This window comes from Cheilinus undulatus, linkage group 21 (assembly GCF_018320785.1).
Source record: "Cheilinus undulatus linkage group 21, ASM1832078v1, whole genome shotgun sequence".
NCBI lineage: Eukaryota > Metazoa > Chordata > Actinopteri > Labriformes > Labridae > Cheilinus > Cheilinus undulatus.
Window position 1 is genome coordinate 9,425,190 of NC_054885.1, and position 22,057 is coordinate 9,447,246.

At 35.2% G+C, this 22,057-nt stretch overlaps 1 protein-coding gene across 4 annotated transcripts in view; it reads right to left on the bottom strand.

Annotated features, from left to right (window-relative positions):
* Window positions 1-20,361, bottom strand: part of grap2a (GRB2 related adaptor protein 2a) — a 30,831-nt gene extending 10,470 nt beyond the window's left edge. For 2 of the 4 annotated variants that reach the window (XM_041816819.1, XM_041816818.1), the window contains exon 1: window positions 20,154-20,361. The gene's annotated coding sequence lies outside the window, so the exon portion shown is untranslated. The remainder of the gene's footprint in view (window positions 1-20,153) is intronic. The other 2 variants (XM_041816817.1, XM_041816816.1) reach the window with 1 other exon arrangement.
* Between the last annotated feature and the right edge of the window lie 1,696 nt (window positions 20,362-22,057).

Genomic DNA, 22,057 nt, shown 5'->3' on the forward strand with positions numbered 1-22,057 from the left:
GACAGCTTAACAAGAAGATGAATACAGTTCATATTTATCTAAACAAAAATAAAGAGAGCCATCAGCTGGTTAGCTTAGCTTGGCTTAGCTTAGGTTAGCTTAGCATAGAGACTGAAAACAAGAGGAAAAGAAAGTCAGGCTCTGTCATGAAACCACATAGAAGCATCTAGAGCAGACACTTGACAGTTAATCTGTTATATTAGAATATTAACATTAGGCTTTTTTATCCACATGGACCTTAATTTTGGAAAACAATGATTGCAATCTTAATCTTCTGTTATCTTCAGTTTCCGTTAACAAGAGCGTACGGCTTCCTGTCATGTCATCTCTAGTGCTTTTATTGTGAAATGCTGCTGTACTTTTGGAGCCCGTCTGTAGGCTGTTGTATATCAAAAGGTTTTTCATTTTGAATTTAATAAGCACAGGTTGGTCTTAATGGATGTAGTGTGATCGAGTTTGTTGTAATATTCAGATCAGTAGAGCACAGCAGAGCTTCTAATGGTCCGTTAAATAACTTCGTCTGCCTGCGGTCTGGCAGATTCATAGATTGTGGGTGTGGTGTTGTTGTAAAATTAATGTAATCGCAATTGAGAAGTCAGGTTGTGCAATTACATAATCACATAAAAGACTGCAGTCATCTTAAGTTATGTAGTACTTGAAAGGTTTACAAAGATACCTGCAGAAAGGCCTTTGAGTTTACTATCGTGCCACTATTTCTTTATTTTTAAAAAAGACTTTTATTTTTTTGGAAAATTTTATTTTGAGACCAATACTGTAAAAATGTAAAGTTTTATATTTTCTCTTATGATAATTTATAATTGTATTCTGAGTTGAGAAAGACACACTTACAAAATATGATTATTCTCTGCATTTTCCTTGATAACCAATCAGGCAGACTCATGATATCACTAATTTATTTTATCAGAATGGCAAATGCAATATTGTTCAGTATTGCACATTATCACCAAATTGCTCAGCTTAAGTTGTTTGATATTGAAATAAAGTAATTCATAAGAACAATGGGCCGAGTGTCAGTTATCTGGGTTTTAGCCAAGCTTAAGGGGAAGGGGCATGATTTTCTGCTTTCCTACTACTAAGCGAACTTGAATTCAAAATTAGATTCAAAATACCAACAAATCTATTCCTCATTTGGACATCCTTTAGAGGTAACATCATTTTTTAAAACCTATTTGTTCTAAAATCATCATCATTGTAAAGTCATGATGCAGCATATATGGGACAGAATTGGGACCAGGGGTGAAGGAAAAAAACGTAATGCCTCGAACTTCAAGAATAAAGTTGAAATGAGGAGTAAGCCATCAAAATGTGAGGAATAAAGGCAAAATTTTGAGAAGAAAGTTAAAAAAGATTAAAGTGCAAATGTCAATAAAAGTAAAAACAATGTTAATAAAGTTGAAATGATGAGAATAAGTTGAAATGTCAAGATTAAAGACACAATTTTCAGACGATAGTTGGAATACTGTTTCAAGATTAAAGTTAAAATATCAAGAAAAAAGTCCAAATAACATGAATAATGTTGAAGTGATGAGAAAAAGTTAAAATGTAAAGAATAAAGACAAAGTTTTTTTAGAATAAAGTTGAAAAACTGTTTCAAGATCAAATTCCAAATGTCAAGATATGTGTAAAATAACATGAATAAATCCCAAATGATGAGAACAAGTTGAAATGTCAAGAATAAAGACAAAAACTGATTAAAAAATTAAATACTGCTTTAAGATTAAAGTCAAAATGTCCAGAACACAGTCAAAACATGGCGAATAAATTGAAATGATGAGAAAATAGTTGAGCATTTGAGAATAAGGTTGAAATACTGTTTCAAGATCAAAGCTGAAATGTGTAGAAAAAGTCAAACTGTTGAAAACAAAGTAAAAATTTCAAGAATATAGTCAAGATTTCAAAGATTAAGTTGAAATACTGTTTCAAGATAACCGTTGAAATGTCAAGTAATGCCAAAAAGTTGTGAATGAAGTTCAAATATCAGTAATAAAGCTGAAACGCAATTTCATGAATAAAGTCGAAATGTCAAGAAAAAAACTCACAACGTGAATAAAGTTGAAATCATGAGAAAAAAGTTTAAATGTAAAGAATAAAGACACAATTTTGGGAATTAGGTTAGAATACTCCTTTGAAATCAAAGTCAAAATGTTAAGAAAAAAGTCAAAATGTCATGAATAAAACAAAATTAAAATTATTATTAAATTATTTCAGTCTCTCTAAAGACTAGGTTTGTGGAAAAAAATGTACATTTTAAGAATAAAGTCAAGCTTTATTAGATTAACAAACATCAGATCTCTGTCTCTTCTGAATGCATTGTATCAATGAACATGGGAAAATTCCGAATTGGATTTAACAACAAAGAAATCCTCTCTCTTCTACCTCATCGACACAGTGCAGATGTCAGTGTTGGGTTATTGGGGCTCTGGCAGCTCTCATTGCCGTCAGTAACGCCCGTGACTGAAGAGAGGCTGACGTGACGCTCCATATTTCCTCTATAACGCCAAAACTGTATTTTGACTTTTTATGCTTCGTTTAGATTTATTCTCAGAGTTTACAGCATGTTTGTCCTTCACTCATGGCCCTCATCCTCTTCAGTACACCATGACCATGTTGAAGATTGTTGATTTTCACTTCTGCCTTCTAAAATGATCAGAAACCAGCTGATGTATGTTTTATGAAGTTATGCGGGGTAAGAATTTAGAATAAAAGTTTACAACTGGAACTACAATTAAAAAAAGAGCATGAAAAGCAAAATATAATAATATAATGCAGTGTTATTTTTTCACTGCAGAGTGTGTATAAACTCTTTGAAATAAAAAAAAATGTAGATATATGTCTGCTCAGCTATGAGAATGACATCTCCATGTTGTGATCAGCAGGGTTCATTTGTTTTGTATAATCTAAAATGATAGAGAGCTGTTAATCCATTATATTCTGTTGAGTTTCATGGGATGTTGTTTTAGAGAACAAGTTGTCACAGGATGAAACTTCACATCAGCAGTGATTATTATTCAACATTTCAGTTCCTGTATTTTTACAGTATGTGTTCATATGTGACGCATCTCTAGGGTTAAAAGCTCTCGACATGAATAAAAATGACGGAAAGACAGAAGGAACTGGAAAAAATTCTTTAGTAATCTATTTTTAAATTGGGAAGAGTCTAAATTGTTCCTCATTTTCTTCTGTTTACAGAAGCACAAACATAATGAGACCAGAGGTCAGCATCAGTCACATCACTGAAAATATAATGCTGCAGTTCATGTAAGGATTCAGATATGTTAGTTTCACAGCTGGGTTTTGTTATTTTCCCACCAATGTGAAGAATACCTTCCCGCCGTGTGTGGTTTTGGAGTGAAGGATGTGGTGAGTTACGGTGCAAAGAAAAAAAATGCCTTGACTCCATGTGCAGCTTTAGCTTTGCAAACGTACATTTTATATCTTTGATCTCTGATATGAGCCGAGTTACAGTGCTAAAAATGCCACCTGTTTTCTCTCAAAAAACACACATCTCTTAATAGATGAATTTTTTGTCTGAGTTTTCTACATCTATAAAAATTATACTCTCAGATGTAACTCATGAATGCCAGAAGCCCTATTTAACCTGCATTAAATACAAAACTTGAGTCAGAGGGAGTAGAAGGTAATTATGACGACTGTAGAGAAGATGTTTAAAGATGTGTTTTGAAGAAAAAGTGAAAGCCCTAAAGTGCTTAAATATAACTTACTTTTAAAATAAAGCTATAAAGTGTGTGTGAAATCAACCATAAGTTGTAGAACCAACTTCAAGTTGTTGATAGACAGCCAAACAGTTGTCTAAAGCAGCAGTAGCATAAACAGATTGCTAAATAAATACCCAGACAACAGTTAGAAATAGCTAAAAGTTACAGAGAAAGGTTTGTAGGCATTAAAAGAAGGTTTTAGCCTCAATGGTTGAACTGGTTTGTTAAAAATCTTAATAGATAGAAAATAGCAGCAGTAAGTTAAGAGTCATGGAGTACTCAGCTAAACTCAGACAAAATAGTTGAAATAGTTAGCTAAAAGTCATAGATTAGATGTAGCAGTAGATAGCCAAAAGACAAAAACTGGTAGGTAGCTAGGAATCTGATAAAACGTAGAAGCATTAAGTTAAAACACGAGTTGACGATTAGCTAAAAAATCTGATAAAATGTAGCAGCAATTGATTAAAAATCTGATTAAATTTAGCAGTAAGTTAAGAGATGAATTGACAGTTAGCTAAAAATCAGATAAAAGGTAGCAACAGTTAGTGATAAGACAACCATTGATGGTTAAAGATATGAATAGATTAGGGCTGGGTATTGTTAAGAACCTCACGATTCAATTCGATTTCGATTCTTTAGGTTGCGATTCAATTCGATATCGATTCGATTCGATATTGATTTAAATGCTTCAATGTCGATTGAGTAAGAAGTAGAAATACACAAATAACCTGTTGACAATTTTTTAATAATTATTTTCATGCCCATGTGAACATATTTGGTAAGTCACCTCACATTTTTGAGCAATAAAACATCTGAAAATAAAAATTTGCACAATAATAACTTATTTGTGCAGATGGAGTACAAAAGTAAAAAACATGACAGTTCTGTATAAACACTGAAAAAGAAAAGTGCATTTTAACTTAAAAACTATTTCTGTCCTCTTGGAGATTGTGATAAACCTCACATAACATGGTCATGGTTGGTTGGTTGTTGTTTGGTCGAGTGCGGCCTCCGTCCATACAACGCGAATCACACGCACAGCGACCCCCACTGGCCAGGAGGTGAATCGATTCAGAGGATTTGCTGAATCGATATTGAATTGGGGGAGGAAATATTGCAATGTATCGATTAACCAATATTTTTAACCACCCCTAGAATTGATAGCAAAAAAATCTGACAAAAATGTAGCAGCAGTTGGTTAAACATATGAACTGATGGTTAGCTATAAATCAGATCAAATGTAGCAGCAGTTGGTTTAATCCCATATATTAATACTAAGCCAAAATCAGATCAAATGTAGCAGCAGTTAGTTAAAACACATATTAATACTAAGCAAAAATCAGACATAATGAAACAGCAGTTAGTTTAATCACATGAATGTATGGTTAGCTAAAATTTGGACAAAATGTAGCCCCAGTTAGTTAAACAAATAAACTGAGGGTTGGCAAAAAAAAAAAAAACACATCAAATGGAGCAGTAGTAAGTTTAAACATAAATTAATAGTAAGCCAAAACTTGATAAAAAATATACTAGCAGTTAGCTTAATCATGTGAATTGATAGCTAGCTAGAAGCCAGATACAGTGTGGTAGCAGGTAGTTAAAACACACGACTTGATAGCTAAAAATCAGATAAAATGTAGCTGCAATTAGTTAAAACAGGGGTTCTCAATCTTTTTAGCCCACGACCCCCAAAATAAAGGTGCCAGAGACCAGGGACCCCCACTGTAGCTGAAGGTGGCTGAACACGGCCATGCACATTCAAGAATAGTCATGTGCAGACAAGGCCGCCCATAAGGGGGAAAAATGGGAGAGCTTTCTGGGGCCCAGCCAAACTGGGGGCCAGCAAAATCATGATCCATTGTAAAGTTAAACTGTGGTAGTTTATATTTAACCTGAATAGAAACCACTCTTATCAAAGAAAGGCATTTTGATTCATGTGTGTAGCAAGTAGCCCTCTTAAAAATGTAAATCCTTTGGTTAAATACAAAACTAAAGTATGTTAAAAATAGCTAAAATGGGTTAAAAATGGCAAAAAAAAAAAAAATGGTTGGAAAGATGGTGAAATTAGATTTTAAAGTAGCAGAAATGGTCTAAAAATGCCCCAAAAATTAGATAGGTGGCAAAAAATAAGCAAAAAATGGCAAAAATGTGTTAAAATGGCAAAAAAATGGGCGTATTAAGTGGTAAAAGGGATTCAAAAGTGGCTGAAATGGCATTAGAAAAGCAAAAATAGCTGGAAATTTGGTAAAACGGGATAAGAATTGATGAAAACTGGCAAAACAGGGTTAATGCAAGCAAAAATAGTCAGAAACTTGCAAAAAAAAATAGGTATATCAAATTGTGAAATGTGACTTAAAAAGTGGTAAAAGGGGTTAATAGTGGCAATAATGTGTCACCAGAGCCAACAATAGGCGGAGAGTTGCAAGAATCGGTTTAGAAGTGGCAAAATCAGGCGGAAAAAAAGTGGTGGAAAGGGTTTAAAATGTGAGGGTTCTCACTCTCACTGCTCACAGAGGCAGGTGAGGGAATCAACTCAGTGCAGAGTCAGGTGTGTGTGGCTGACTGGCCTTGATTGTGACCAGGTGTGGGAAGCTTACTTATACTCTTCAGCTCTTCTGCTCTGTGCTGACTCATTATCTCACCATCAGAGGTAGTGAGAGCTTCTCTCCAAATTTCCTTTGTTTCCATGAATTTTAGTGAACCAAAGCACTTCTTGAGCCTTCTTGTGTTTTCCCTGATTCAAATATTTCAAGGTTGTTGCTGGATTTCTTTGTCCAGTCTTTTAGTTTTCTCATAACACCAGTTGGGTGGCTTTTGTATATTAATGTCCCTAAGACTGTTTCTTAGACTGCCCAAGAAATTTAGTTTCTTATCAGCTGCTGGGCAGTCGTGGTTTAGTTCCTCATGTTTTTCTCAGTGTGATTTGAAATGGGCACTTTTGGTTTGGGATTCTCCCATTTTGTTTCAGTTCCTCTTCCAATAATTGTTCGCAATTCTAGTGGTTATACCTTTGGGGTTAACTTTAAGAAACCCGGGTCTGCATTTGCGTCCCACCTTTACCCCCCCCCCGACATAAAATGGACCAAAAAAAAGGTTTTAAGTTGTAAAAATGTGTTAAAATTGGCTAACTTAGAGGTAAAAAGTGATAAAAATGGGTTAAAATTAGGCACAATTGATGTAAAGTGGCAAAAATGTTGTTCAAAAAAGTTCTTATTTTCTAAGGCATCTGGAGACCCTCTCTGTGTCTCCCCAAGGTTTAGAAGCCCTGACTTAAAACACATGAATTACTTGCTTAAAGCCATAAATGAATGGTTTTGTCATCAGGGCATTTTCTTGTATGTAGAAATGCAGCTAAAGTTCACTTGTTTTAGATAAACAGTTGATATTGTAAGCAAACAGACAGACAAAACACACTAAAAGTTATTTCAAAGCCACGGGTCAACAGTGGAGTTGATGGAATGTAGCAGCAGTTAGCTTAAAGTTAGCTCAAATTCACTGTAAAGTGCCCAAATCGCTAAATTTTGGATCAGCAGTAGGATAGATAAAATGTGGCTGAAGTTAACTTAACATTTTAGCATTTTGCTTAAAGTCTTGGATTCAAAGTTGGCTAAATCTCACTGTTACGTCCCCAGACCACTTAGATTTGTGGATATGCAATAAAGTAAATATAATGTAGTAGCAGTCAGCTCAGTGTAAGCTATAAGTCTTAGATTTCTAGTCAGCTAAAATTGACTGAAAGTGTTAAAGCTGCTGAAAGTCAGAGATAAACTGCTTAGAGCAACCTAAATGATAACGCTTTAAAATGATTAATAAATTGCTGTAATAGTTGTTAATATAATAAATTTGCTTGAGCCCTACTTTGTAACATATGCTTTAAACCAGTATTTAAACTGTTAAAATGAAAAATCAACATTGTTTGATACCTCAGCAACATAGATAGAAACCTGGAACGGCCAATATCGTGTAATTTATTGTTTTTAATTATCAAAAATTTCCGACAAGCTGATAGACCTTGTCTAAATTGCCCAAATATTTTGGCAACACTCCTCTCCAGTTAACCCCACTTTTCCAGATGTTTGCAACATATTTGTGCAACTGACAGTTTATTTCTGAGTTGGAGTCAGCAAATGGGTGTAGCCACATTTCCTGTGGTCTGCAATATAATGAAACAGATTACATACATTTTCCAGACAACATGAAATAAAGTGAAACACACGTCAAAGTTCATTCCTACCACAACACTCCCACTCACAACCACAAGAAACACCTAGTTTGATGATTAAATCTTTTTTGGTGAAGAATATGATGAAGAGACTCTGTGCTTTTTGTTACCAGTGATCATCAAAATAATGGAGATTTATTTTTGTGTGTAAAAACACAGTATTTAAGATTTTGACAACCGAGTCTGTCTCAAAAATTGACAACCTCAGTTAAATGTTGCTAATTTTATTATACAATTTAGGCATTATTGTCTCTCTCTATTGGTTAAAAATATTACAGGATAATTTAAAAAATGTTCTTTTTTGATACTGTCAATCACTAAAACAATGGAGATTCGTTTTATCTAAGTTTAGAAAATTGTAAAACCTTATAGTATTGTCTTTTATAAAATAAAGTTACTCTTTGTTAGCTGAACAGTGCAGAACTTTAAACTTCAATTTATGGAAATGTCGCCACTGTTTTTGTTCTATTTAGATAATGTGTTGGAGTTTGCCTGCAATTGTGGTTGATAAAAATAAAAAATGTCCAATATTAAGTGTGTAGGACTTTTTAATTTTTACTCAAAATTATCAAAATGTATTATTCTGGCATTGAAACAACCATTTTTATTTATTTACAATTAAAACAATATTGAAATGCATAGATTGTATCATTCTTCTTTTGAAAAAATACATTTTTGTCCAGTAAGTAGTGAATAATGAGAAAATGTATAGAAATAAAGTGGAGTCAAAAGTATGATACTTATCTTTTGAATGTGGTTTAGCAAAAGTGAAAAATTTCCCGAATGATGCTCAAGTTGAATACAGATACTTGGAATGTATTTCCTAAGTACAATACTCTAGAACATTCACTTTGTAATTCCTCACCACTTATAGTAATGGCTGAAACCATACGCAGAAACATATATTATCAAAATCAGTTTTCTCCAAGAAAAAAGTAATTGATTAGAAATTAAAAGTCATGCACAGTTTGTTGGAAAAGGATAAACTATTCATAGACAAACCAAGCCGTTTTACCTATGAACATAAAAAACAGGACTACAAGGAATTTTCTCATGAATACTCCATCCTTTTTTCCTAATGAAATTCTGGGGATGAGGTTAAACTTTACAAACGTATGTATTCTGTTTCCCACATACAGTATCTTTAAAAAGAACGACTTCTTTCTTATTTCTGTCTAAACTGCTGACCATGTGTTCATAACATAAATAAATAAAGAGGAAATCAAGCACAGTTTTGGAACAGAAAACTGTTCCTGTAAGACTGTGGGGATTTTTTTTTTTACTTAATATGCAACTCAAAGCTCTAAAGACAACTTTTACTGGCTGATCGGTTTCTGTATAACAAAAGAGAGGACCTTTGAAGAATCTGAAAGCAGGACCGGATGTAGGTCTATTGGCAGAAATTAGAGAAACTACTGGCAGATAGCACCATCAGTGCTAAATCAAAGGAGGGTAGTTGGGACTGGAAAGACGAAATGTAACTTTAAAAGGAGGATTTGGGTGTAATGCCTTTCTACTCTGTTTTAATGACGTTTGTGTGATTGTGTTAAACAACCGCAGAGCTGACAGGGTCAGCATTTCAAAAGCACAACACGATTGTGGTTTTCCTGCTCATGTGGCCTACTTAAACTAAATGCCATATTGTGACTACTTCAATCCAAAAGGCATGTCACATTCAGTCGATATACAGTAGATAGAAACTCTTCCCCTAACTTTCAATTTCATCATTTATTACATCAAAGACTTCATTATCAGGTTAAAAATGTCTAAAATTTATCAAATTTCTCGGTTTCTGACAAACACAAAAAGAAAAGATGCAAATAATTAAGTTACATCAACTAAAACAAGGTTTATCCTTGCATTTTAAAATTAAATTAAACAAACAATGCTTCTGTCCTGATTAGAGGACAATCCAGAGTTTTGGTTAACCAGCATTAACCGTTTTGTGGCTGGTTTCATAGGCAAATATCTGGCAGATAAAAAATATTAACAGCCTAAATGTCCAACTGAGAAACATGCCAATTAACAAATAAGTAAAAAGGAAAAATTGAATATATTGTGTCAAGAATCCTTTAATATAAACTAAAAGTAATTTTATTGCGGCCCACGCTGGTTCGGTGCAGGGTTGTTTATCTATGCAACACAGCACATGGTTAATTTAGGCGGTGAATAGTCATGTGATCAACATGGATGACGTCAAACAAAACTTATCTCCAGGGAGGTTTAGAACTCCTGAAAACAGGGGAAATCAACAGCATGAAATAATTTTTACTTAGTTGTCGCTGCAGGTAATCAAGGTGCAAAAACAAAGGGAACTGTAAACAGCTGAGCAGCATAAACCCAGATGAAGTGGCCGGGGCGCGGACTGATTTCCCCATACCTGGGTGATCACGCTTAGGGTGTTCTGGCTAATCAGCAGCAGAAGTGTGGGAAAAGCCAGGACTGTACTGAACTATCCACAGTGGATGTTTTGTCTTTCTTCAGGACTACTCTGAAGAAACAACAATCGTTGGATTTACTGTTTTAGTGGTGGTTACAGTTGAGATCACCAGTTTATGAAGACTAATATGAGACAACTGACGGTAAGACTGGATCTTTATTTGTAATGCCAAGTTTTAGAGTGTTGTCAATGTAATGGAGCACTGGTAAGTTATTTGTTGTGGTAGCAGTTAATGTGCTAACTTAGCGCTAACAGAGCTAACATGAAGCTAAGTGCTGCTATTCATACATTAAACATAAGCGTAAACTGTGCAACTACAATTTTAATTGTGTTTATTATTAATTTACACAATGACAAATAAATGAATGATTTCCCTGTTATTTCCAATGTCTGGTCAAGGGTAATACTTGTCAAGCAGTCTGTAATAAAATACTCTATCGTCAGGCTCGGTCTCTTCTGGGTCAACAAAAATGTGTCCTCAGTCCTGCTATAGTAAGGATATGAAGCTGTATCACTGTGCCTTTGTTTTTAAATGTTTTATTGCTGTTGAATTCAGGTTATTGGTCACATGTTTATCTAAAGCAAATGTCCAGTTCTAAAAGGCTGAAATTCTTGAGGCCCCCCCATCATTCTGGCTGGAGACAAAAAAGTCTAGCAGAAACTCTGAGACAAACACTGACTTTCAATCTCAATTCTGCCGAAATGCACTTCCAATAAGATCCTTAACCTACCACAGGACACAACATTAGACAGCCTGAGGCATCATTCAAGCACGCTCCAGGTAGTGACAATCCGTCCTATCTATGTAGATTGATGGGTAGCAGAAGCAAAAACTTTATCAGGGTTTTTAAGACAACTTTTGCTAACTGACACCACGTTCTTGCTCAACTGTGATGCTTGCCATGAGAAGATTTTGGGGTACGCCCAATGTTAAAGGCAAAGATGTCACATCATTTTCGGGCTTTTACAAAACAAAAGAGGGCTGAATCAGCATCACAACCAGTGGCATGGATTTAGGTAAAATTGTTGACTGACTGCCACTGCTGTAAAAATGATTAAACATATTTCATGCCTTGTCTTTCAGGGCCCTACTTTGGGATCCTTTTCAGGATTTAGGATTTTTTTAGCATAACAAACTAACAGCACAGCCATGGTACAGACTGAGGAGACGGCTGTGTCTTCATCAGACTGAAGTAATTTTTGACATTTTCTCAAAGCAACTGGATATCATCATGCAGCATTTTCAGTAACTGTATTGAAACCATAAAACTGCACACAGTTTCAGTTGTGCTTTTAAGTGTCGCTTGCACTGTTGCATGAAGTTTCAGTGCCTTGTGTGTTTTTTCCTCAATGTGCACCTGCAGAATATCTATCTGTGTGCAAAGATGGTCATGCAAATGATTCTCTGAATCAGAAAACATGAAGAGAAGAAGCCAAAACTGAACAATTACACTGTTGTTCTCTATTCTAGTATTTACCAGAAACAGGGGATTAGATCATTTGTACATAGACTGGACAGCACATCTCAAAATAGACGTTCTCATTGTTGTAGTGCTGAATGTGTTAAACCAGGAGTGTCAAACTCACCATATCGTATTTTTATTATAATTCGGCTGCCGGTATGAGGTCTGTAGATTTCATCCAATATAAAAATGTAAATTTAACCTAGATTTTAAGCTTGATGGTTTCAACATCCTTGTGAAGTCTTGCAAATTTGAAAACATAATTAGATGGGAAAAAAAAGTCAGGAATGTGACAAACGGGATTAATTTGTGTTTTTCTTTCATATTTTCAATTTTGCATCTCACAACAATGACTTAAACTTATGATTTTGACTTTTCATTTCATATTTTGACCCTTCAGATTCACAATTTTAAATATTGAGTTTGATTTTGACCTTTAAAACTCATAATTTTGAATTTTATCTCACCTTTTGACCTTTTAAACTCCCAACTTTGACTTTCAATCCAATATTTTGGTCTAGTAGACTCACCATTGAAGATTAATTGATATTTTGACCTTTAAAACTCATGATTTCAAATGTTATCTCATATTTTGATCTTCGCAAATCACGATTTCAAATTTTATCTCATATATTTACATTTGAAACTCATGGTTTGGACTTTCTATTACATATATTTGCCTTCTAAAAGTGTTATTTTGACTTTTCATCTCACATTTTTACCTTTTTAAATTCCTAACTCTGAGTATTACTGGTTTTAGCTTTTATTCTCTTGATGCTTGTATCATTTTAGTGTTTTCCCTCCTCAGACTTATTCTGTTACAGTTCTTCTTCCTTTACAGTTTTACTTCTCTTAATGTTTTAGTTCTTATTACGTCTCGTTTACTTGCCTTTTAAAACTTCAGTCCCCTTGGTCTCAGGCTCTGTGGTTGGGTTCCTGTGTTGGCCGGGTAGTTGTGGGTTCTTATGATGTCTTTGTTTTAATGACCTCTCAGGTTAGTCTCAGTTCAGGTGATGTCATGTAAAACATATCAAAGCTCTTATGACTTCCATGGATTTGTATTTCCAATAATGTTTCAGTAATAATGTTGTTTGGGCTGAATGTATAGTTTGGGTTTTGATCTTGTCTATGTTCCCTCCCCTTGAGTGTTCTCTCGTTGTTGTTGTTGTTTTGTTGTCTTTGTCTTGCTGCTTTGATTTTCTTCGTGTCAAAACACTTTGTTAAACCATTTTTTAAAAGTGCTATAAAAATATTATTATTATTATTATTATTTTTATTATTATTAATCCATTGTTTTTGCCTTGTAGACTCCCAATTTTAAATTCTCTTTCATATTTTGACCCTTTAAACTAATGATTTCTACTTTCTATCTCATATAGTTGCCTTCTAAAAACATTATTTTGACTTTTAATTTCATGTTTTGACCATTTGAACAAATAAGTTTGACTTTTTAATCTCAGATTTTGAGCCTTAAAACTTAATTTTGACTTTATCTAACATCAAGTTTCTCCCCTGTAATTCATTACCCATGAAAACAAGGTTGACGGTTTATGGTTAAATGTTGACCCATATAGACTCTCAGATTAGACCTCAATTCAGAATCCGGCCCCGGCTGTGATTGAGTCTGATACACCTGTGTTAGACTGTCTATACCCATGTCTTTATATTCATTCAAAATATTATGTTTTCTCTTCACAGTAGGACAATTCTGACAAGTAACATATCGCACTACATTTATAATACCTAATAATATTGATGTACACTTTAGAATGTAAAATTCAATCTGTAAAGTGTCTAAATCTGCTAAACAAGTAAGGTTTATTAAGGTAGTTGAAAAGATACAAAAGATCCAGATTTCTTTCTCTTTCTTTGTAGTTGTCACTCTCATATGTTTCGGATCACCAAACAAATTTTAAATAAGATAAGGAGTAAAGACAAAATGCAGTTTTTAAATGATGATTCCATGTGTTTTGGGGGAAAAAGCCATCCAAACCTACCAGACCATATTTGAAAAAGTACTGCCTCCCTTTTTAAATCATAAATGAACCGTCAATCAATCAACCACAATTGATGAAAAGCTAAGTTCAATTTCACTAGCCACCGACCTGCTGAATCCAGAAATCTCTTAAATAGAACCTGTCTGACAAAGTGGAGTAGGCCAAAAGATCTGAAAAAGCAACACATCATACTGCAATCTAAAGAAATTCAAGAACAGATGAGAAACAAAGTCACTGACGTCTATCAGTCTGTAAAAGGTTACAAAGCCATTTCTAGGGCTTTTTAACTCCAGCGAACCACGATGAGAGCCCTCATCCACAAATGGGGAAAACTTAGAAGAGTGGTGAAGCTTTCCAGAAGTGGCTGGCCTAAAGTACTCCAAACGTACTCCAGTCAGTGTTCATGATTCAACAATAAGAAAGAGACTGGGCAAAACATTTGGCATAAAACTAACACAGCATTTTATAAAAATAAAATCATACCAACTTTCAAACATGGAGGTGGTAGTGGGATGGTCTAGGGCTGCTTTACTGCTCCCTGGATCTGGATGACAGGCCATCAGATCTCAAGCTCAAGTGTACTTGGGTTGTACGGCATGACAATGATCCAAAACGCACCAGCAAGTCCACCTCTGAATGGCTTAAAAAAAAATGAAGGTTTTGGAGTGGCCTAGGGTGGAACAACTAGTTATTAATTTGAAGGTGCAAATATTGTACCCGTACTGTGCCCAAACATCAAAGCTGACTTTATTTGACTAATGTGAGAGCTCCCAACTGCACACCAGCTTAGTACACTTCCTCAACACTGGCTCACATCCCTAACTAGAAATGGCTGAGTTCCACTGCATCAGTGTGACCAGGCACTGTTGGCAACCACCGATAAGACTTCTTTAGCTTAGCTCTTTCAGCTTATGTTGATGAGCTTTTTTGAAAACTTGATTCTGATTAGTAAATGATTGTATTCTGTTATTGAAAAGTTGATAGGGGCAGAGGTGTTATTGTTGCAGCAATATGGGAAAATGTTTTTTCTTATATCAATAATTTCTTTATAAGGTTATTCTTCCATTATTTCAGTACATCATGTATAACTTACTCCGTGAAAAGATCATGCTCATCATGCATCTTCAAACTGTTTTGTCTAAACTTCAACAGAAAGTGAAAGATTTTCCAAAAGCAAAGACAAATGGAGTAAAAAAGCTTCTAATAAGTACTTCTGAGAAGTTAGAGCAACTAAACATCTGGTGTGGTTTCTGCCTTATACTTTCAACAGAACTTGACATTCACAGAAAACATCTGCACAGGACGGCACCACACCTCATGAAACAAATCTCTGCCATGCTCCAGAGACAAAGCATCAGCAATGCAAGGAGAGAGTGAAACTAGCACCAACCCTGATCACCACCAGATTCCCCTGCCCTATCTGTAACAAAGTGGATGGCAGATCAGCCTCTACAGCTATCTGAAGACCCATCATGAAGGACAGTCATACTTGCCTAAAGGGACTGCCGATGTATGTATGTTTACTTCAATCAATTGAAAACTAGTCAAATAATCAGCTGTAGTGAAAAGTTTTCATGAGCTGAGATGACAAGAAAAAGTTAAAATATTTGACAAGGTCTCATTCAGTCCTTGCAGGATTATGAACTGCCTACTGTAAATACCTACTTCACTGTTATGCATATATATTTTAATACAATGATCCATTTCAACACCACATGTTCTAAAATACCCAGAATTTAGTGATGTGATCACAAAGTTACAAAACAAACAAAAATCAGATCCTTGGTCATATTTTAACCAAGAGCTGCCAAATGAGATTGGTGATGGACTTGAGCTTGCATAGCATTTTTCCAGTCTTTTGTACGCTCAAAGCATTTTTAACTGCAAGCAATACTTTCCCATTTACTGATGGCAAAGGCAGCAATGCAGAGTGGGTATCAGTGTTCACTGAACCCATTCGTACACATTGACACATCACTGATGCAGGAGTGGGGGCCAGTTGGGATTAGGTGTCTTATTTAGGGACACAACATGTGACTGCAGGGGCTGGGGGTCAAACCTCTACCCTTGTCTCTCATGACTAACTGCATACTGAACCCCAGTCGCCCTACGAAAGAAAAAGAGAAAGCACAGTCTAAAAAATTACACAAATACAACGGCAGCTTTTTGGTACTAAAACACTACAAAGCAGTTTTTAATGCTGTTAAACCTACCCTAAATTTTAGGGTCTATAGGTCTGTTGGTCCTACCTACAACTCCACAACCTTAGTGGTAAGTACGGAAGATATTTACGGCCACGATTGGTTGTAAATTCAGTAAATTAACTTTAGCCTATGCTATCTATATCAGTAATCCCTGTCTGATTAGGTTTACAGCCTATGAGACCGCTCACTGCGTGCACAATGACGGCAAGCTCCATCCTGCTGTGAATTGAGCCTTTCAGTATTTCATGTCTAATCAATAATTTACCTCCAAAACAAAGAATTAAAACATTTTAAAACTTCCCATTTCTGTAGATCACATTACAATAGTCGGTGCCCATTACAGTCAGGAGAGAACGTAATGTGGTGACATCATGTCACTCAGTGTAAGCATGTCTAAATCATGAGTCTGTTTTGGACTGGTTCCTTTTATTTCATCATTTACATCATTTACTGTGGCCCTTTCACACACAGGCAGTGGTGCTGCTGCTGCTGGAAACAGACACACCCTTCATTATTTATTTTAACCTCCTAAGACCCTTAATGCACATTTGAGGATGCACATTATATGTAATTCCTGGATTAGAATTTTTGAGTGTCCAGTAATTTGAACTGAACTGAATTTTCTTGTGATGATGGGACAATCTGCTATGAAATTTTCATAGAAATTTTAGATAATTTTGGGGGATATTTTCATGACTTATTGTCATGGAAATTTGGGGATGTGTTTGAATGTTTTAGAGAGTTCCACTGGAAGTTTGGGGATAAATGTGCTTTTTCTTCTGTAAATTCACAGAAATTTGTGAAAATTGTTTGGATGTTTGGGGGACTTTGTTTAAACACTGTCAGGAATTTTCATGGAAATTTGGGAAATGTAAAATTATTTTGGGGGAATCTGATTTGAATTTTGGGGGGGAATTTGCTTTAATTTATCTTTGTCTTTTCATGAAACTTTGGGAAATCTGTTATTTTGGGGGGGTTGGTTGAGAAATTGGGGTCAGGGCTGTCCTTTGAAATTTTCCGCAACATCATGGAAATTTCATGGGATTTTTGGGGGGATGAAAGGGACCCCAGTCATCCGTTTTAATGGAATTTGGAGAATTTAATTTGTAACTTTTGTGGGAATTTTTACAGAACATTTTAGAGAAATTTGCTTTAAAAAATTCATGGAGTTTTGGGGAAATTTTAATTGGAATGCCCTGGCTTTATGAAAAAGTTTCACTAAAACATTTGGGAATTATTAAAACAAATTCTGGGGTCCTTCTCATGGGATACTTTTATAAAATGTTTAAGAATCTCAGAAATGTTAGTCAATTTCTTTGAAATTTTAGGGATTTTTGGTGGATTTTGAGGGAAGATTTCCAAGAAAATTTAGAACTGAAATTTTGTTCATGTCTGACCTTAAGAAAAATGACTCTTTGACTGACACCATATCTTACGGACTGAAAACCCCCAATGACCAACCAACTGGCTGACACGCAGACAAAACATGTGCTCTAAAACCCATCCAGTGCTGTACTTTCTGCAAAAACAGGACCTTTTGGAGATTTGTGGACATTATTTTTAGCAAAAATAAATAAAGTAAATAATTAGATTTTTTTTTTAATCAGTTCATGACAATGAGGCACACTCCTGCACGTGGATTGAGCATACATTAATACTAAACAGCACAACTGAGACTTTAATAAGCAAGTCCGCCAGTCCCTCTGTGCTTCTGTTAACCTGCTGACGCTCAGTGTTTTCTCCACACTGTAGCATGCAGCAGGGTCTAGGCCTTCATGTTTGACATGAGGTCATTCGCAGCCAAAGTGCCAGCAAGCACAGAGAGACCGGACATCTGATTCATGTCTAATTCACGTAAATGTTAAACAAAGAAACATCTGAAGCCATGAAATGATGTGTAATTGTTTCAGTCAGTGTGATCTCACTGCTGCACTTACAATAAACTTTAAACCTCTTACCAAAAAAGAGGAAAGTAAAAACACAAACCTGAGGAACAAATGACGCACATGAGCACTGACTTTTAGATTTAAATCTTTTAAATAGAACCTGTCTGACAATGTGAAGCAGACGAAAATATCCCAAAAAGCAAAACATCATGGCGCACATAAAGAAATTCAAGAACAGATGAGCAACAAAGTCATTGACATCTTTGAGTCTAGAAAGAGTTATGGGGCCATTTCTAAGTCTTTTGAATCCAGCGAACCACAGTGAGAGCCATTATCCACAAATGGAGAAAACTTGGACAAGTAGTGGACCTTCCCAGGAGTGGCAGGCCTACCAAAATGACTCCAAGATCTCACCAACAATGACCACACCTTTCTGGAAGGTGTGCATCCTGTTACATCTGGAGTAAAACTAACACTAAAAAGTACATCATACCAACAGTCAAACATGGCGGTGGTAGTGTGACGGTCTGGAGCTGCTTTGCTGCTTTAGGATGTGGACAACTTGCTGTAATTGATGGAATTGTGAGTTCTGCTCTCTACCAGAAAATCCTGAAGGAAAATGTCACACCATCAGGTCATGGCCTCAAGCTCATGTGTACTTGGGTTATGCAGCAGGACAATAAAAAGAAACACACCAGCAAGTCCACCTCTGACTGGCTTAAAAAAAAAAAAAAAAAAAAGAAGAAGAAGAAGAAGAAGCTTTTAGGTGGCCTGGTCAAAATCTTGACTTAAATCTGATTGAGATGTTGTGGAATGATCATAAACAGGCCATTCATGCTTAAAAACCCTCCACTGCACTGTGGCCAAATTGCCAGTTATCACAAGTGCTTGCTTACAATTGTTGCTGCCAATGGTGGCAAAACCAGTTGTGATGTATAAGCGAGAATTACTTTTCACATAGATGACTTTTTTCCCTTGATAAAAAAAAAAAAAAAATCAACATTTAAAACCTGCATTCTGTATTTCTTCTGCTTATCTTTGTCTAGTATTAAAATTTGATTGATGATCTGAAATATAGTGTGACAAATATGCAAAAAAAAAATAGGAAGGTGTCAATACTTTTTCACAGCAATGTGTATAAAAAAAAGAGAATGAAAATTGAGGCTGAGTAATTAATTGAAATTTAGATTTAATTGCAGCATGGCCTACTGCAATTTTTAAATAACAGAAGGTTCATTATAATACATTTTTTTCAGCAGAGATGTCATGCTTTACATAATATGCAAAATTTAAATGTAAAAAAAATCCTACCTTCTTTGTATTTGTGAAAAATAAGAATGACATAAAATGACCATTCCCTTCAATGCAACAGTTTATATCACATTTGCAGTATGAGTCAAAATAATCGCAATTAGATGTTTTTTGTTTTTGTTTTGTTTTGTTTCAAAATTGTCCAGCTCTCATGTAAGTAAGGTGCTAACACTGGATAAATAAGCATTTGATTCTCTGAAGAAGTCCCTGGGGGACCCCTGAAAGGTCCAAGTCCTGCAAACCCCCCCAAAATGTCTCTATGTGGAGGAAGTATAGTTAGTTACATGCATGTAGGCATGTGAAACAAGATATCTGTGGATTACTGTGTGGTAAAATAGCATGCAAGTAATAAAAACTAAAGACTTCTAGCAGAAGAAATGATATTGCCCAAGAAATGAGTATAAATATTTATTTTAATAAGTTGCACCAAACCTATAAGCATGTTAAAATATTAAGATGTGAGTTTTAATTATGATGCACCAGTACTGTTGGCTTTGTGAGTGTTAATATTTCAGATTGTTATCATGCAGTTCTCGGACTAGCTTACCAGAAAAGGGTTGCCAGATAATACTTTCACTTACTCTGATTTCTTACAGCTAAATGAGAAAAGGCTCTTACATTTTCTTTATATAGGGCCTCCAAATCACCCCGAACAGGTTATAAGTATCTTAAAAAGCATTATTACAGTGTCTGCTATGAATCTACAGATGCAGCACAGATCTCTTAAAAATCTTCATTTAATTCCAAAGCAACAAACTCAAACTGTGTTTTAAGAAGTGTTGACATGAAGGGGAGGAATACAGAGAAGAAAAAAGAGGAAGAGAAGGGAGCTGTCACTAAAAAGAACCATCTTTTCAAGAAGGTCTGGTGTTTTTCAAAAGTCCTCATCTTACCTCTTCCCCCCCTGAAGTAACTTCTTCAACTTGTGCAGAGTTTATTCTAAGGCTAGCCTCTTCTTCATCCACAGCAGCATGTTAGTGCATGTTGGTTAAAAACAAAAATAGTCCTGTTTGGAGTGGAATGTAGTTCTCCCGCTCTGCTGTTTCTGCTGTCAGCCTCGACTGGAGTGAAGACGGAAGATAAAATGAGTTGTGTGTGTCAGTTTGCTGTGGTTTGTCGCTCTGCTGCTCTCTGATGCCGCCTCCCATCACAGTACCAGCCACGGGCTGTAGTAAATGTCATTTCCTCAGCTTCAAAATAAGAGTCCACTTGTTGTGACTTTGAATTAAGTGCAAAAAAATAGTGCAAAAAAACATGAATTCAACACTGAAATCTAAAAAACACAACCAAATTAAAAAAAAAAAAACAACTGCAGTTCCATAAGTTTACACTTTTGACAGAAGAAATAAAAAGATTAGAAAATAAATCAAAATAAATAAACAACTAAGTTGGTATTATTTGGTCATTTATTATTTTACATTGCAGGTGATTATTTTCATAGCTCACTAGTTTTAGTTTTGCTTATACTTACAAATATTAAAATTACTTTACAGAATAATACACAACATTTTGACAATTGGTGTTATTTTTATGTAATTGTTTGGTTGTTGGAGATTCTGTTTGTGACTAGCCATTCTAGTGACCTTATGTGCTTACATAAATTTATGTATGCAAATCTTGTGATATAGTGCATACATAATTAAACCTATGTACGCTAACCTGTGCAATAACACCTGCACACACGTCTGTGTGTGCAAAATAAGTGCAATAGGGCAACTTGCAATATACAACAGAACTTTAAAACTCTATCTCCCAAAGCACTTTAGCACATAAAGGACTTTAGCACACAGGCACTTTAACTTAAAAAGCCAAATCCTCATGGTTTCTTTTCTCTGATCTGTCATGAGTTTATTGTCTGTCTAGGTTGTTTATTGTACTTTTCATTCTTATCTGTCATTTTATTCTCTACCTTTTATTGCTACTGTACCTCTATTTTATTGATTGTACATTGTTCACATCAACCTGCCTTAGGTAAAAGGACAGAAATTAGCCAATGGCTACAATCCTACATATTTACATGCAAGTGATTAGTAATATGTACTGAACCTGATATTTCAAATAAAAATAAGTAAAAATACAAAATAAATACAAATACAAGGGACAAAGTCATACCTCTTGATTTAGCCAGTGTCTCTTTAAAGCAAAAATCCAAAACACTGATAAGTCCCATTTTTGAACAGCCCCTGTTCCAATTTGAGCTAATGCACACAATGCAGGATAAATCAAAACTGAAATATGCCAAAACTTTCAAAATAAACTCAGATTAATCTTCTGTTTAGGTGTATGGCAAGGATTAAGGTAAGGTTGGGATACCAAAAGTTAAAAGTTGAAAACCTAACCTGCATTACCTAATTATAAAACCTTTAATAAAGCTGAGTAAATAGTCTGGTTACAAGAAATAAAGCCCATTCTCCATTAGAATATTTTAATGCAGCAAGCGTAGCATACATAGTTCATGGCCACATAGCATAGATAACATTGCTATGTAGCCAGTGTAGCTAAAGCTAAACTCACAAAGCAGCAGTAAATCCCTTGTCAACATTATCTGCATGGCTAAGTTCACTTTAGCTACTTTTCTAAAATTCACATTGCTACAGCTAACTAGTAACCAAGCGGAAACCTCCAGTCCTGAAAAATTAAGCCAATGCAGAAAGGCAAAAAATTGCAGTACTGCGAGTGTCCACTTGAGGCTGGCTGTAGGAACACTGAAAGTCCCGCCCACAACACATGTTAAAAAGCTGTTTATTACGCAAGAAATAAATTGGTTTACAACCTGGTTAAAAAATATATATATATA